Below are 15,823 nucleotides of genomic sequence, written 5' to 3'. Positions count from 1 at the left end.
ATACAACGCCCAGTCTAAATTTATACCTGTAACGCCCAGTCTAAACTGTTACCTACAACGCCTGACCTAAACTTATACCTATAACGCTCAGTCTAAATTTATACCTACAACGCCCAGTCTAAACTTATACCTACAACGCCCAGTCTAAACTTATACCTACAACGCCCAGTCTAAACTTATACCTACAACGCCAAGTCTAAGGTTTACCTACAACGCCCAGTGTAAACTTATACCTACAATGCCCGACCTAAACATATACCTACAACACCCTAACCCTAAACTTAAACCGATGCTTCTTAACCTAAATTGATACTGTGAGTTCTTAGCCTAAGCTTATACCGAGAGTTCTTAACTTAAACGTATACCGAGAGTTCTTAACCTAAACTTATACCGATATTTCTTAGCCTAAGCTTATACCGAGAGTTCTTAACCTAAACTTATACCGAGAGTTCTTAACTTTAACGTATACCGAGAGTTCTTAACTTAAACGTATACCGATATTTCTTAACTTAAACGTATACCGAGAGTTCTTAACTTAAACGTATACCGATATTTCTTAACCTAAACTGATACCGAGAGTTCTTAACTTTAATGTATACCGAGAGTTCTTAACCTAAACTTATACCGAGAGTTCTTAACTTAAACGTATACCGAGAGTTCTTAACCTAAACGTATACCGAGAGTTCTTAACTTAAACTTATACCGAGAGTTCTTAACTTAAACGTATACCGAGAGTTCTTAACCTAAACGTATACCGAAAGTTCTTAACCTAAGCTTATACCGAGAGTTCTTAACTTAAACGTATACCGAGAGTTCTTAACTTAAACGTATACCGAGAGTTCTTAACCTAAACGTATACCGAGAGTTCTTAACTTAAACGTATACCGAGAGTTCTTAACCTAAACGTATACCGAAAGTTCTTAACCTAAGCTTATACCGAGAGTTCTTAACTTAAACGTATACCGAGAGTTCTTAACTTAAACGTATACCGAGAGTTCTTAACCTAAACGTATACCGAGAGTTCTTAACCTAAACTTATACCGAGAGTTCTTAACTTAAACGTATACCGAGAGTTCTTAACTTAAACGTATACCGAGAGTTCTTAACCTAAACTTATACCGAGAGTTCTGAACTTAAACGTATACCGAGAGTTCTTAACTTAAACGTATACCGAGAGTTCTTAACCTAAACTGATACCGAGATTTCTTAACCTAAACCTGTAACTTATTAGATGATTTCCTACTGAACGATGCTTTCCCTGATTCCACGGTGTGGAACCAGTCATCAAGCTAAAAGGTAGAATTTGCCTTTATTTCTAATCAAAGTCTTAGAACAAATATTGATTCAACGCCGTAATCTCGCGGTAATAATTAATTATGTAGAGTCTACCACAATGTAATAAGAACAAGTGTAGCACTCGAAAATCTGCAGATCGATAAAAACAAATAACATAAATTTCGATGTGGTATGAGAGTACTAGCCAGGATACCAAAAGACAGGAGAATCGCCGATGAAATCCGTCCATACATTAACGTATCCCATTATTGCGGCGCGTTCGATATCAACGTCATAATTACATCCACTGTCAGACACAACGAAGACGAACGGAAACATAATGTGTAGGATGAATTATTATCCGATTTATTAGTGTCTATCAATGACCCAAACTAATGTTCTGAATAAGGATATAGGTAATAAACAATATGAAAACTAATGTTAACGATTTAGATATAGCGAGCAACCTGAGTGACTGATTCAAATCTAAAACATTTCTACATTTCAGCTCAAGACGTTAATCAGAGACGTTAACGTACCTGTGTCAATGAAATATCAGTCGAGAGATTACACGGACTAAGCTTAGGGCCTGATCTCCGAATAACTACTTAGGTACCACATCATTAAGAAAAAAAAATCATTTTATTTTGCTGCGCCCGTCAACAACGGGTCGTATTACGGTACATGTGATAAATGATGTCACTATGTCCAGTTTAGCCCCTCCCACTGGTGGTCTGACTGTAGTGGTTTGTTAATGTATTTCAATTTAGCGCCTCCCACTGGTGGTCTGACTGTGGTGGTTTGTTAATGTATTCCAGTTTAGCCCCTCCCACTGGTGGTCTGACTGTGGTGGTTTGTTAATGTATTTCAGTTTAGCCCCTCCCACTGGTGGTCTGACTGTGGTGGTTTGTTAATGTATTCCAGTTTAGCCCCTCCCACTGGTGGTCTGACTGTGATGGTTTGTTAATGTATTCCAGTTTAGCCCCTCCCACTGGTGGTCTGACTGTGGTGGTTTGTTAATGTATTTCAGTTTAGCCCCTCCCACTGGTGGTCTGACTGTGGTGGTTTGTTAATGTATTCCAGTTTAGCCCCTCCCACTGGTGGTCTGACTGTGGTGGTTTGTTAATGTATTTCAGTTTAGCCCCTCCCACTGGTTGTCTGACTGTGGTGGTTTGTTAATGTATTCCAGTTTAGCCCCTCCCACTGGTGGTCTGACTGTGGTGGTTTGTTAATGTATTTCAGTTTAGCCCCTCCCACTGGTGGTCTGACTGTGGTGGTTTGTTAATGTATTCCAGTTTAGCCCCTCCCACTGGTGGTCTGACTGTGGTGGTTTGTTAATGTATTCCAGTTTAGCCCCTCCCACTGGTGGTCTGACTGTGGTGGTTTGTTAATGTATTTCAGTTTAGCCCCTCCCACTGGTGGTCTGACTGTGGGTTTTTTTTTATGTATTCCAGTTCAGCCCCTCCCACTGGTGGTCTGACTGTGGTGGTTTGTTAATGTATTCCAGTTTAGCCCCTCCCACTGGTGGTCTTACTGTGGTGGTTTGTTAATGTATCACTGTACATAAAACATAAAGCTTTAATAATCAATTTCTTTCTTATTGTTTGACCAAATTTTTAATTTCATGTACCAAAATGATGATTGATGTATTCTCTTTCCTGTGGTGCCTTTCATTTTTCACCGCTATGACTATATCAATGTTTAAGAAAAGAATACCGTCCTTTCCGATCCTTTACCAAAAATATGATTGCTTTGAAGCCAAACTCGTTTTGAGGGAGAGAATACTTGATACTATACCGAACACTCAGTTCAGTTATCGATTAAAGCGGCCCTGTTTGAGCTATTTTTATTTTTTATTTTTTTGTATTCCCCAATTGAGATATTGGGCAATATGGAATTAAACGTACCCACTTGAATGTGATTTATGTTTAGCCTAACAGTTTGTATTTTTTAATATTGATGGGTTATGCGGAAGTGTAATCCGAACTGCCACCTAACAGGGGAAGTCCACGCTGATCGATAACTCTGCCAATTAACTACGCGAGACATCACATTAGAGTGTAAATTCTCCACTTGAAAGTGCAAAAATAGCGCTTGTTTTGGTGATGGTTGCGCGCTATATTTAAGTAGACGCTAGTTTACGGATCTGTTTATTCAGTTATAGATATTGAGCCTCTAGGTCGTTCCTTACACGACGACCGTGTAGTGAAGGTCTGGTATCCATCGTCATAGCTTTAATCCTGTCGTCACTTACACAGTCACGTGTAAAAAGTTTCCTATCGATCTAAAGTTAACTAAACTCATTCCTGTTTTTATATTGAATTTATAGTAACAATTGTTGCATAGTTGTAAACGCGCGATTTCTATCACCTAAGAGTTCGGTGTATGTATACATATTGAGGCCAAGGATACTAATCAATACTGTACGGCATCATTGCTGGATTGATATTCACCGCGTTACAAAATATGAAGCAATGCAAGTTCGTTCTCTTTATGTGATTATGAACAGCTATATAAATACATTTGCATGGTTAAGTCAATAAGTTTACATCGGAATTGTCGATAAGCTTACACGGTAATTATCGATACGTTTACATTGTATACACAGTAATTGTCAACACGTTTACATTGTTTACACGGTAATTGTCAATACTTTTACACGATAAATTTCAATACGTTAACACGGTAATTGTCAATACTTTTTACACGGTAACTGTCAATACGTTTACATTGTTTACACAGTAATTGTCAACACGTTTACATTGTTTACACGGTAATTGTCAATACTTTTACACGATAAATTTCAATACGTTAACACGGTAATTGTCAATACTTTTTACACGGTAATTGTCGATACGTTTACATTGTTTACACGGTAACTGTCAACATGTTTACATTGTTTACACAGTAATTGTCAATACTTTTCCACGGTAATTGTCAATACTTTTACACGATCAATTTCAATACGATAACGCGGTGATTGTCAATACTTTTCCACGGTAATTGTCAATACTTTTACACGGTAAATTTCAATACGTTAACACGGTAATTGTCAATACTTTTTACACGGTAATTGTCAATACTTTTACACGGTAAATTTCAATACGTTAACACGGTAATTGTCAATACTTTTACACGGTAAATTTCACTACGTTAACACGGTAATTGTCAATACTTTTACACGGTAAATTTCAATACGTTAACACGGTAATTGTCAATACTTTTACACGGTAAATTTCACTACGTTAACACGGTAATTGTCAATACTTTTACACGATAAATTTCAATACGTTAACACGGTAATTGTCAATACTTTTTACACGGTAACTGTCAACACGTTTACATTGTTTACACGGTAATTGTCGATACTTTTCCACGGTAATTGTCAATACTTTTCCACGGTAATTGTCAATACTTTTACACGATCAATTTCAATACGATAACGCGGTGATTGTCAATACTTTTCCACGGTAATTGTCAATTCTTTTACACGATAAATTTCAATACGTTAACACGATAATTGTCAATACATTTACACGGTAAATTTCAATACGTTCACACGGTAATTGTCAATATTTTTACACGGTAAATTTCAATACGTTAACACGGTAATTGTCAATACTTTTACACGGTAAATTTCAATACGTTAACACGGTAATTGTCAATACTTTTTACACGGTAATTGTCAATACTTTTACACGGTAAATTTCAAAATGTTAACACGGCAATTGTCAATACTTTTACACGGTAAATTTCAATACGTTAACACGATAATTGTCAATACTTTTACACGGTAAATTTCAATACGATAACACGGTGATTGTCAATACCTTTACACGATAAATTTCAATACGTTAACACGATAATTGTCAATACATTTACACGGTAAATTTCAATACGTTCACACGGTAATTGTCAATATTTTTACACGGTAAATTTCAATACGTTAACACGGTAATTGTCAATACTTTTACACGGTAAATTTCAATACGTTAACACGGTAATTGTCAATACTTTTTACACGGTAATTGTCAATACTTTTACACGGTAAATTTCAATACGTTAACACGGTAATTGTCAATACTTTTACACGGTAAATTTCACTACGTTAACACGGTAATTGTCAATACTTTTACACGGTAAATTTCAATACGTTAACACGGTAATTGTCAATACTTTTACACGGTAAATTTCACTACGTTAACACGGTAATTGTCAATACTTTTACACGATAAATTTCAATACGTTAACACGGTAATTGTCAATACTTTTTACACGGTAACTGTCAACACGTTTACATTGTTTACACGGTAATTGTCGATACTTTTCCACGGTAATTGTCAATACTTTTCCACGGTAATTGTCAATACTTTTACACGATCAATTTCAATACGATAACGCGGTGATTGTCAATACTTTTCCACGGTAATTGTCAATTCTTTTACACGATAAATTTCAATACGTTAACACGATAACTGTCAATACATTTACACGGTAAATTTCAATACGTTAACACGGTAATTGTCAATACTTTTACACGGTAAATTTCAATACGTTAACACGGTAATTGTCAATACTTTTTACACGGTAATTGTCAATACTTTTACACGGTAAATTTCAATACGTTAACACGGTAATTGTCAATACTTTTACACGGTAAATTTCACTACGTTAACACGGTAATTGTCAATACTTTTACACGGTAAATTTCAATACGTTAACACGGTGATTGTCAATACTTTTACACGATAAATTTCAATACGATAACACGGTGATTGTCAATATTTTTACACGGTAAATTTCAATACGTTAACACGGTGATTGTCAATACTTTTACACGATAAATTTCAATACGATAACACGGTGATTGTCAATATTTTTACACGGTAAATTTCAATACGTTAACACGGTGATTGTCAATACTTTTACACGATAAATTTCAATACGTTAACACGGTGATTGTCAATACTTTTACACGATAAATTTCAATACGTCAACACGGTAATTGTCAATACTTTTTACACGGTAATTGTCAATACTTTTACACGGTAATTGTCAATACTTTTACACTGTAAATTTCAATACGTTAACACGGTAATTGTCAATACTTTTACACGGTAAATTTCAATACGTTAACACGGTAATTGTCAATACTTTTTACACGGTAATTGTCAATACTTTTACACGGTAAATTTCAATACGTTAACACGGTAATTGTCAATACTTTTACACGGTAAATTTCACTACGTTAACACGGTAATTGTCAATACTTTTACACGGTAAATTTCAATACGTTAACACGGTAATTGTCAATACTTTTACACGGTAAATTTCACTACGTTAACACGGTAATTGTCAATACTTTTACACGATAAATTTCAATACGTTAACACGGTAATTGTCAATACTTTTTACACGGTAACTGTCAACACGTTTACATTGTTTACACGGTAATTGTCGATACTTTTCCACGGTAATTGTCAATACTTTTCCACGGTAATTGTCAATACTTTTACACGATCAATTTCAATACGATAACGCGGTGATTGTCAATACTTTTCCACGGTAATTGTCAATTCTTTTACACGATAAATTTCAATACGTTAACACGATAATTGTCAATACATTTACACGGTAAATTTCAATACGTTCACACGGTAATTGTCAATATTTTTACACGGTAAATTTCAATACGTTAACACGGTAATTGTCAATACTTTTACACGGTAAATTTCAATACGTTAACACGGTAATTGTCAATACTTTTTACACGGTAATTGTCAATACTTTTACACGGTAAATTTCAATACGTTAACACGGTAATTGTCAATACTTTTACACGGTAAATTTCACTACGTTAACACGGTAATTGTCAATACTTTTACACGGTAAATTTCAATACGTTAACACGGTGATTGTCAATACTTTTACACGATAAATTTCAATACGATAACACGGTGATTGTCAATATTTTTACACGGTAAATTTCAATACGTTAACACGGTGATTGTCAATACTTTTACACGATAAATTTCAATACGATAACACGGTGATTGTCAATATTTTTACACGGTAAATTTCAATACGTTAACACGGTGATTGTCAATACTTTTACACGATAAATTTCAATACGTTAACACGGTGATTGTCAATACTTTTACACGATAAATTTCAATACGTCAACACGGTAATTGTCAATACTTTTTACACGGTAATTGTCAATACTTTTACACGGTAATTGTCAATACTTTTACACTGTAAATTTCAATACGTTAACACGGTAATTGTCAATACTTTTACACGATAAATTATAATACGTTAAAACGGTTATTGTCAATACTTTTACACGGTAAATTTCAATACGTTAACACGGTAATTGTCAATACTTTTACACGATAAATTTCAATACGTTAAAACGGTTATTGTCAATACTTTTACACGATAAATTTCAATACTTTTACACGGTAAATTTCAATACGTTAACACGGTAATTGTCAATACTTTTTACACGGTAATTGTCAATACTTTTACACGGTAAATTTCAATACGTTAACACGGTAAGTGTCAATACTTTTACACGATAAATTTCAATACGTTAACACGGTAATTGTCAATACTTTTCCACGATAAATTTCAATAGGTTAACACGTTAATTATCAATACTTTTACACGGTAAATTTCAATACTTTTTACACAATAATTGTCAATACTTTTACACGATAAATTTCAATACGTTAACACGGCAAATGTCAATACTTTTACACGATTAATTTCAATACGATAACACGGTTATTGTCAATACTTTTACACGATAAATTTCAATACGTTAACATGGTAATTGTCAATTCTTTTACACGGTAATTGTCAATTCTTTTACACGGTAATTGTCAATACTTTTACACGATAAATTTCAATACGTTAACACGGTTGTTGTGAAACTATATCTTATTCTTCCTGGATCTTTGAAATGAGTTTTTTTCTGTTTGAAATAAAGTTATATGTCCATAGACCACTTAATGTTGATGTAAGCCGCTCTCATCGCAAATGTCGGCGAAATTTGTCTGTACCTTTCGCAACGTGCTACCGGCAAATCTTCTCTTACGATATGAGGACTAGATGAGGAGGCATATTGCCACTTGATTGTGAAGTTCTAAAGAGGAACGGCTAATTACCAGTCATGATAATAAGGAAAGGATTCCGATTGTCAAAATAACCTGAAATGGGAATTATTGAATCTGTTTTAACTGCAATGGTAATATTTTTCTCCGTTCTATTTATATACATAAATCCACAGTCCATCATAGGAAAGAGTTCCCATCAAACTACAATTGTACCTTCTTAATTTGAATTACTCTTTTAAATCTGTGAGCCGTAATATAACTTGGTTTGTCAGAAATGCCTTTCAACGCCGACTAGAAGCAATTAAGTTTAGATTTAAAATGACAAATTATCGAAAATAGCTAACGGCTTTGCAGACGAAATCAATCTTCTGGTTTTCCATTTCATTTTTATCTATTTATTTATTTCATTATTTTTTTCAAATTTTAATAATCATCTGATTTTTATTAGTTTCAATTTACTTTTAAATAAAACTATGCATCCATTCTTTAACAAAAGACGCCAATGATGACATGGACGATAAGCACATGCTGATGATCCGCGCATGCAGGTAATTTTGAGATAACTTTCTTTGACTAGAAGTGTTGGTATCTTTTTCCAGATGTATGTAGAATGAGTTGTGTCCGATCCTTTTTACACTGTCCAGGAGGACACAGTATCAATAAAAACTTCACCATCTTAGTCCCCTTTGATTTGGATAATGTTCGTGATAGTTGATGTCGATAACTAACTGTATGGTTGTCCCTATAGCCTCCCCGTTATCGTAACGTGAAGTGTCCCTGACATTTATAGTCGGTATCTATAGCCTCGTTGTGGCATAATACTTCATACACTGACGTGGCATCCAGGAACTACAGCTTCTCATCAACACTGAATCTGCAAACATTAACCTGTTTTGTTTCCTTGTAACCGGCATAAGTAAACCACGAATATCACTGCCTTGTAACCGGCATAAGTAAACTACGAATATTACTGCCTTGTAACCGGCATAAGTAAACCACGAATATTACTGCCTTGTAACCGGCATAAGTAAACTACGAATATCACTGCCTTGTAACCGGCATAAGTAAACCACGAATATTACTGCCTTGTAACCGACATAAGTAAACTACGAATATTACTACCTTGTAACCGGCATAAGTAAACCACGAATATTACTGCCTTGTAACCGGCATAAGTAAACTACGAATATCACTGCCTTGTAACCGGCATAAGTAAACCATGAATATTACTGCATTGTAACCGACATAAGTAAACCAGGAATATTACTGCTTTGTAACCGACATAAGTAAACCACGAATATTACTGCCTTGTAACCGGCATAAGTAAACCAGGAATATTACTGCCTTGTAACCGGCATAAGTAAACCACGAATATCACTGCCTTGTAACCGGCATAAGTAAACCACGAATATTACTGCCTTGTAACCGGCATAAGTAAACCAGGAATATTACTGCCTTGTAACCGGCATAAGTAAACCACGAATATCACTGCCTTGTAACCGACATAAGTAAACCACGAATATTACTGCCTTGTAACCGGCATAAGTAAACCAGGAATATTACTGCCTTGTAACCGGCATAAGTAAACTACGAATATCACTGCCTTGTAACCGGCATAAGTAAACCACGAATATTACTGCCTTGTAACCGACATAAGTAAACTACGAATATTACTACCTTGTAACCGGCATAAGTAAACCACGAATATTACTGCCTTGTAACCGGCATAAGTAAACTACGAATATCACTGCCTTGTAACCGGCATAAGTAAACCATGAATATTACTACCTTGTAACCGGCATAAGTAAACTACGAATATCACTGCCTTGTAACCGGCATAAGTAAACCATGAATATTACTACCTTGTAACCGGCATAAGTAAACCACGAATATTACTGACTTGTAACCGGTATAAGTAAACCATGAATATTACTGCCTTGTAACCGACATAAGTAAACTACGAATATCACTGCCTTGTAACCGGCATAAGTAAACCACGAATATCACTGCATTGTAACCGGCATAAGTAAACCACGAATATCACTGCCTTGTAACCGGCATAAGTAAACCACGAATATCACTGTCTTGTAACCAGCATAAGTAAACCACGGATATTACTGACTTGTAACCGGCATAAGTAAACCACGAATATTACTGACTTGTAACCGGCATAAGTAAACCACGAATATTACTGCCTTGTAACCGGCATAAGTAAACCACGAATATCACTGTCTTGTAACCGGCATAAGTAAACCACGAATATTACTGCCTTGTAACCGGCATAAGTAAACCACGAATATCACTGCCTTGTAACCGGTATAAGTAAACCATGAATATTACTGCCTTGTAACCGACATAAGTAAACTACGAATATCACTGCCTTGTAACCGGCATAAGTAAACCACGAATATCACTGCCTTGTAACCGGCATAAGTAAACCACGGATATTACTGCCTTGTAACCGGCATAAGTAAACCAGGAATATTACTGCCTTGTAACCAGCATAAGTAAACCACGAATATCACTGCCTTGTAACCAGCATAAGTAAACCAGGAATATTACTGCCTTGTAACCAGCATAAGTAAACCAGGAATATTACTGCCTTGTAACCGGCATAAGTAAACCACGAATATTACTGCCTTGTAACCGGCATAAGTAAACCACGAATATTACTGCCTTGTAACCGGCATAAGTAAACCACGAATATTACTGCCTTGTAACCGGCATAAGTAAACCAGGAATATTACTGCCTTGTAACCAGCATAAGTAAACCACGAATATTACTGCCTTGTAACCGGCATAAGTAAACCAGGAATATTACTGCCTTGTAACCGACATAAGTAAACCACGAATATCACTGCCATGTAACCGGCATAAGTAAACCATGAATATTACTGCCTTGTAACCAGCATAAGTAAACCAGGAATATTACTGCCTTGTAACCAGCATAAGTAAACCGGGAATATCACTGCCTTGTAACCGGCATAAGTAAACCACGAATATTACTGCCTTGTAACCGGCATAAGTAAACCACGAATATCACTGCCTTGTTACCGACATAAATAAACCACGAATATTACCACCTTGTAACCAGCATAAGTAAACCGGGAATATCACTGCCTTGTAACCGGCATAAGTAAACCACGAATATTACTGCCATGTAACCGGCATAAGTAAACCACGAATATCACTGCCTTGTAACCGACATAAGTAAACCACGAATATCACTGCCTTGTAACCGACATAAGTAAGCCACGAATATCACTGCCTTGTAACCGACATAAGTAAACCACGAATATCACTGCCTTGTAACCGGCACAAGCACCAGGCCATGATTTTCTCAACACCGGAAATACATTTGTCTCGTGTTAACATGGCCCTATAAATTCTCTAAAATAAAACTGGATCGTGTCAACATGGCCCAAATATACTCACAAAATACAACGGGATCGTGTCATCATGGCCCAGATATACTCACAAAATACAACTGGATCGTGTCAACATGGCCCAACTATACTCAAAAATACAACTTGATCGTGTCAACATGGTCCCAACTATACTCACAAAATACAACTGGATCGTGTCAACATGGTCCCAACTATACTCACAAAATACAACTGGATCTTTCAACATGGTCCCAACTATACTCAAAAATACAAAAATATAAAAAGGCAAAATAAAAAAATAAATAATAATTTCAACAATGTAGAAAATGCGTGTCAACAACATTAAAAGAAAACAAGAGGAGAAAAAAAATGTCAGAATTACTTGTTATTGAAAATCTTTGGTTGTTATTGATAGTCTGAACAATTATAAAACACTGAAAAGCCGGGCAATGGACATTCTCCTTGTGACACCTTGAATTCATCCAGGTGACTTTTATCGTACGATTCAAAATGTTCGTCCATACTTTACTCTCAGAGATATTCGTGTAGAAGGCAAATGGCTAACAGTAGCCGCTTTAGGTCACCCGAGGCGAAGTCTCAACGGTCCTATTCTAACCGCATTGAGTGTGTCGTCGTGGGCCGTCCGTCGTCCGTCCGTAAATAATTTACTTTCTCGACGTCTTCTTCAAAACAGCTGGACCAAATTTAATGAATGAATTCTTTGGCTCCCAAGGCCAAATGACAACCAAACAAAAAAACAACAAACTTGGTTAGAATTATCAGTATGGGATGCTTGTTGTAAAGTACATTTATATAGGCACTGACTGACCCCCAGGGGCTTATGGGCGGGGCCAAAAAGGGTCAATTTGACTAAAAGTTCAGGAAACTTCTCATCAAGATCTTAAAAAGGTAGAATCAAATGCTCTTCTAAGATGGACGGGTCTTGAGATGCTTTACAAAAATTGTGAATTTCATGATCCTGGGGTCTCACGTTTGCTCCTGGGGAGGGGTAGACTTTATTATAGTTTATATAAAGAAACCACAATTCTGACTATCATTTGTTTGATTTCTATTGGAAATCATTCTAACTTTGTTAACATTATCAGCATTGGATGACAGCGCTGGATCGTATGCACATGTTGGCCCTGACTGACTTCCTGTGGCTTAAGGGCAGGGCCAAAAAGTATCAAATTACCTGAAATTTCAAAACATGTCTTCGAAAAACCCAAAAAGGTAGCATCAAATACACTTCATATATGGAAAGGTCTTAAAGTGCTTTACCAAAATTGTGAATTGTATGACTCTGGGATCTCCCGTTTGTCCCTGGGGAGGGGGTAAACTTTACTATAAATTTATAATTTATATAAGGAAATCACATTATTGATTATCATTTGTTTTATTTCAATTGGGATTCATTGTGTTTTTGTTAACATTATTAGGATTGGATGACAGCTCGATGGCATGTACATGTTGGACCTGACTTACACCCTGGGCTGATAATTAAAATACATGTATTTCAAAACTCAGGTCACCGTTAAGGCTCATGGTCCTCATGAATCCTTTTCAGTTTTTCTTCTTCACTGATAAATTGGCGCTTAAGTTGTTTTGACTCGTCGTCCGCTAACATTTTGTCAGTGTTTAAAGCAATATAGTAAATTAAATGGGATAATTTGATTTGTCGAAAATATCAGCTCTAAGGACACAAATGCTATTTTTAGCAGAAATAAAAATAACATTCCACGGATATGGCGAAACGATACACTTGATGTCATGTGATTTCATTTGGACCAATAAGATATAGTGTTACATACCAATCATATAACAAATAAGTATATAGGTATTATTCTGTTGGTATATAGGTATTATTCTGTTGGTATATAGGTACTATTCTGTTGGTATATAGGTATTATTCTGTTGGTATATAGGTAATATTCTGTTGGTATATTGGTAGTATTCTGTAGGTATATAGGTATTATTCTGTTGGCATATAGGTAATATTCTGTTGGTGTATATATACTATTCTGTTGGTATATAGGTATTATTCTGTTGGTATATAGGTAGTATTCTGTAGGTATATAGGTATTATTCTGTTGGTATATAGGTATTATTCTGTAGGTATATAGGTATTATTCTGTTGGTATATAGGTAGTATTCTGTAGGTATATAGGTATTATTCTGTTGGTATATAGGTAATATTCTGTTGGTGTATATATACTATTCTGTTGGTATATATAGATATTATTCTGTTGGTACATAGATACTATTCTGTTGGTATATAGGTAATATTCTGTTGGTATATAGGTATTATTCTGTTGGTGTATAGGTATTATTCTGTTGGTATATAGGTAATATTCTGTTGGTGTATATATACTATTCTGTTGGTGTATAGGTATTATTCTGTTGGTGTATAGGTAGTATTCTGTAGGTATATAGGTATTATTCTGTTGGTATATAGGTAATATTCTGTTGGTGTATATATACTATTCTGTTGGTATATAGGTACTATTCTGTTGGTATATAGGTAGTATTCTGTAGGTATATAGGTATTATTCTGTTGGTATATAGGTATTATTCTGTTGGTATATAGGTAGTATTCTGTAGGTATATAGGTATTATTCTGTTGGTATATAGGTAATATTCTGTTGGTGTATATATACTATTCTGTTGGTATATAGGTACTATTCTGTTGGTATATAGGTATTATTCTGTTGGTATATAGGTATTATTCTGTATGTATATAGGTATAATTCTGTTGGTATATAGGTATTATTCTGTTGGTATATAGGTATTATTCTGTTGGTATATAGGTATTATTCTATTGGTTTATAGGTATTATTCTGTTGGTATATTGGTAATATTCTGTTGGTATATAGGTAATATTCTGTTGGTATATTGGTACTATTCTGTTGGTATATAGATACTATTCTGTTGGTATATAGGTAATATTATGTTGGTATATAGGTATTATTATGTTGGTATATAGATACTATTCTGTTGGTATATAGGTATTATTCTGTGGGTAAATAGATATTGTTCTGTTGGTATATAGGTAATATTCTGTTGGTATATAGGTAATATTCTATTAGTTTATAGGTATTATTCTGTTGGTATATAGGTATTATTCTGTTGGTATATAGGTATAATTCTGTTGGTATATAGGTAATATTCTGTTAGTATATAGGTATTATTCTGTTGGTTTATAGGTATTATTCTGTTGGTATATAGGTATTATTTTGTTGGTATATAGGTATAATTCTGTTGGTATATAGGTACTATTCCGTTGGTATATAGGTATTATTCTGTTAGTATATAGGTATTATTCTGTTGGTTTATAGGTATTATTCTGTTGGTATATAGGTAATATTCTGTTGGTTTATAGGTATTATTCTGTTGGTATATAGGTAATATTCTGTTGGTATAAATATACTATTCCGTTGGTATATAGGTATTATTTTGTTGGTATATAGGTATAATTCTGTTGGTATATAGGTACTATTCCGTTGGTATATAGGTATTATTCTGTTAGTATATAGGTATTATTCTGTTGGTTTATAGGTATTATTCTGTTAGTATATAGGTATTATTCTGTTGGTTTATAGGTATTATTCTGTTAGTATATAGGTATTATTCTGTTGGTTTATAGGTATTGTTCTGTTGGTATATTGGTATAATTCTGTTGGTATATAGGTATTATTCTGTTGGTATATAGGTAATATTCTGTTGGTGTATATATACTATTCTGTTGGTATATAGGTATTATTCTGTTGGTTTATAGGTATTATTCTGTTAGTATATAGGTATTATTCTGTTGGTTTATAGGTATTGTTCTGTTGGTATATTGGTATAATTCTGTTGGTATATAGGTATTATTCTGTTGGTATATAGGTAATATTCTGTTGGTATAAATATACTATTCCGTTGGTATATAGGTTATATTCTGTTGGTATATTGGTATTATTCTGTTGGTATATTGGTATTATTCTGTTAGTATATAGGTATTATTCTGTTGGTACAATATGTATATAGATACTATTCTGTTGG

General features: G+C 34.6%; 1 protein-coding gene across 1 annotated transcript in view; it reads left to right on the top strand.

Moving 5' to 3' along the window:
- LOC117338804 (tetraspanin-33-like) overlaps nucleotides 1-15,823 on the top strand; it is a gene marked incomplete at its 3' end in the record, with an annotated part of 84,315 nt that overhangs the window by 37,389 nt on the left and 31,103 nt on the right.

The sequence above is a fragment of the Pecten maximus genome, chromosome 12, assembly GCF_902652985.1.
Source record: "Pecten maximus chromosome 12, xPecMax1.1, whole genome shotgun sequence".
Lineage (NCBI taxonomy): Eukaryota > Metazoa > Mollusca > Bivalvia > Pectinida > Pectinidae > Pecten > Pecten maximus.
The sequence above is the reverse complement of the archived record's forward strand: the minus strand, read 5'-3'. Positions and strand labels throughout refer to the sequence as shown.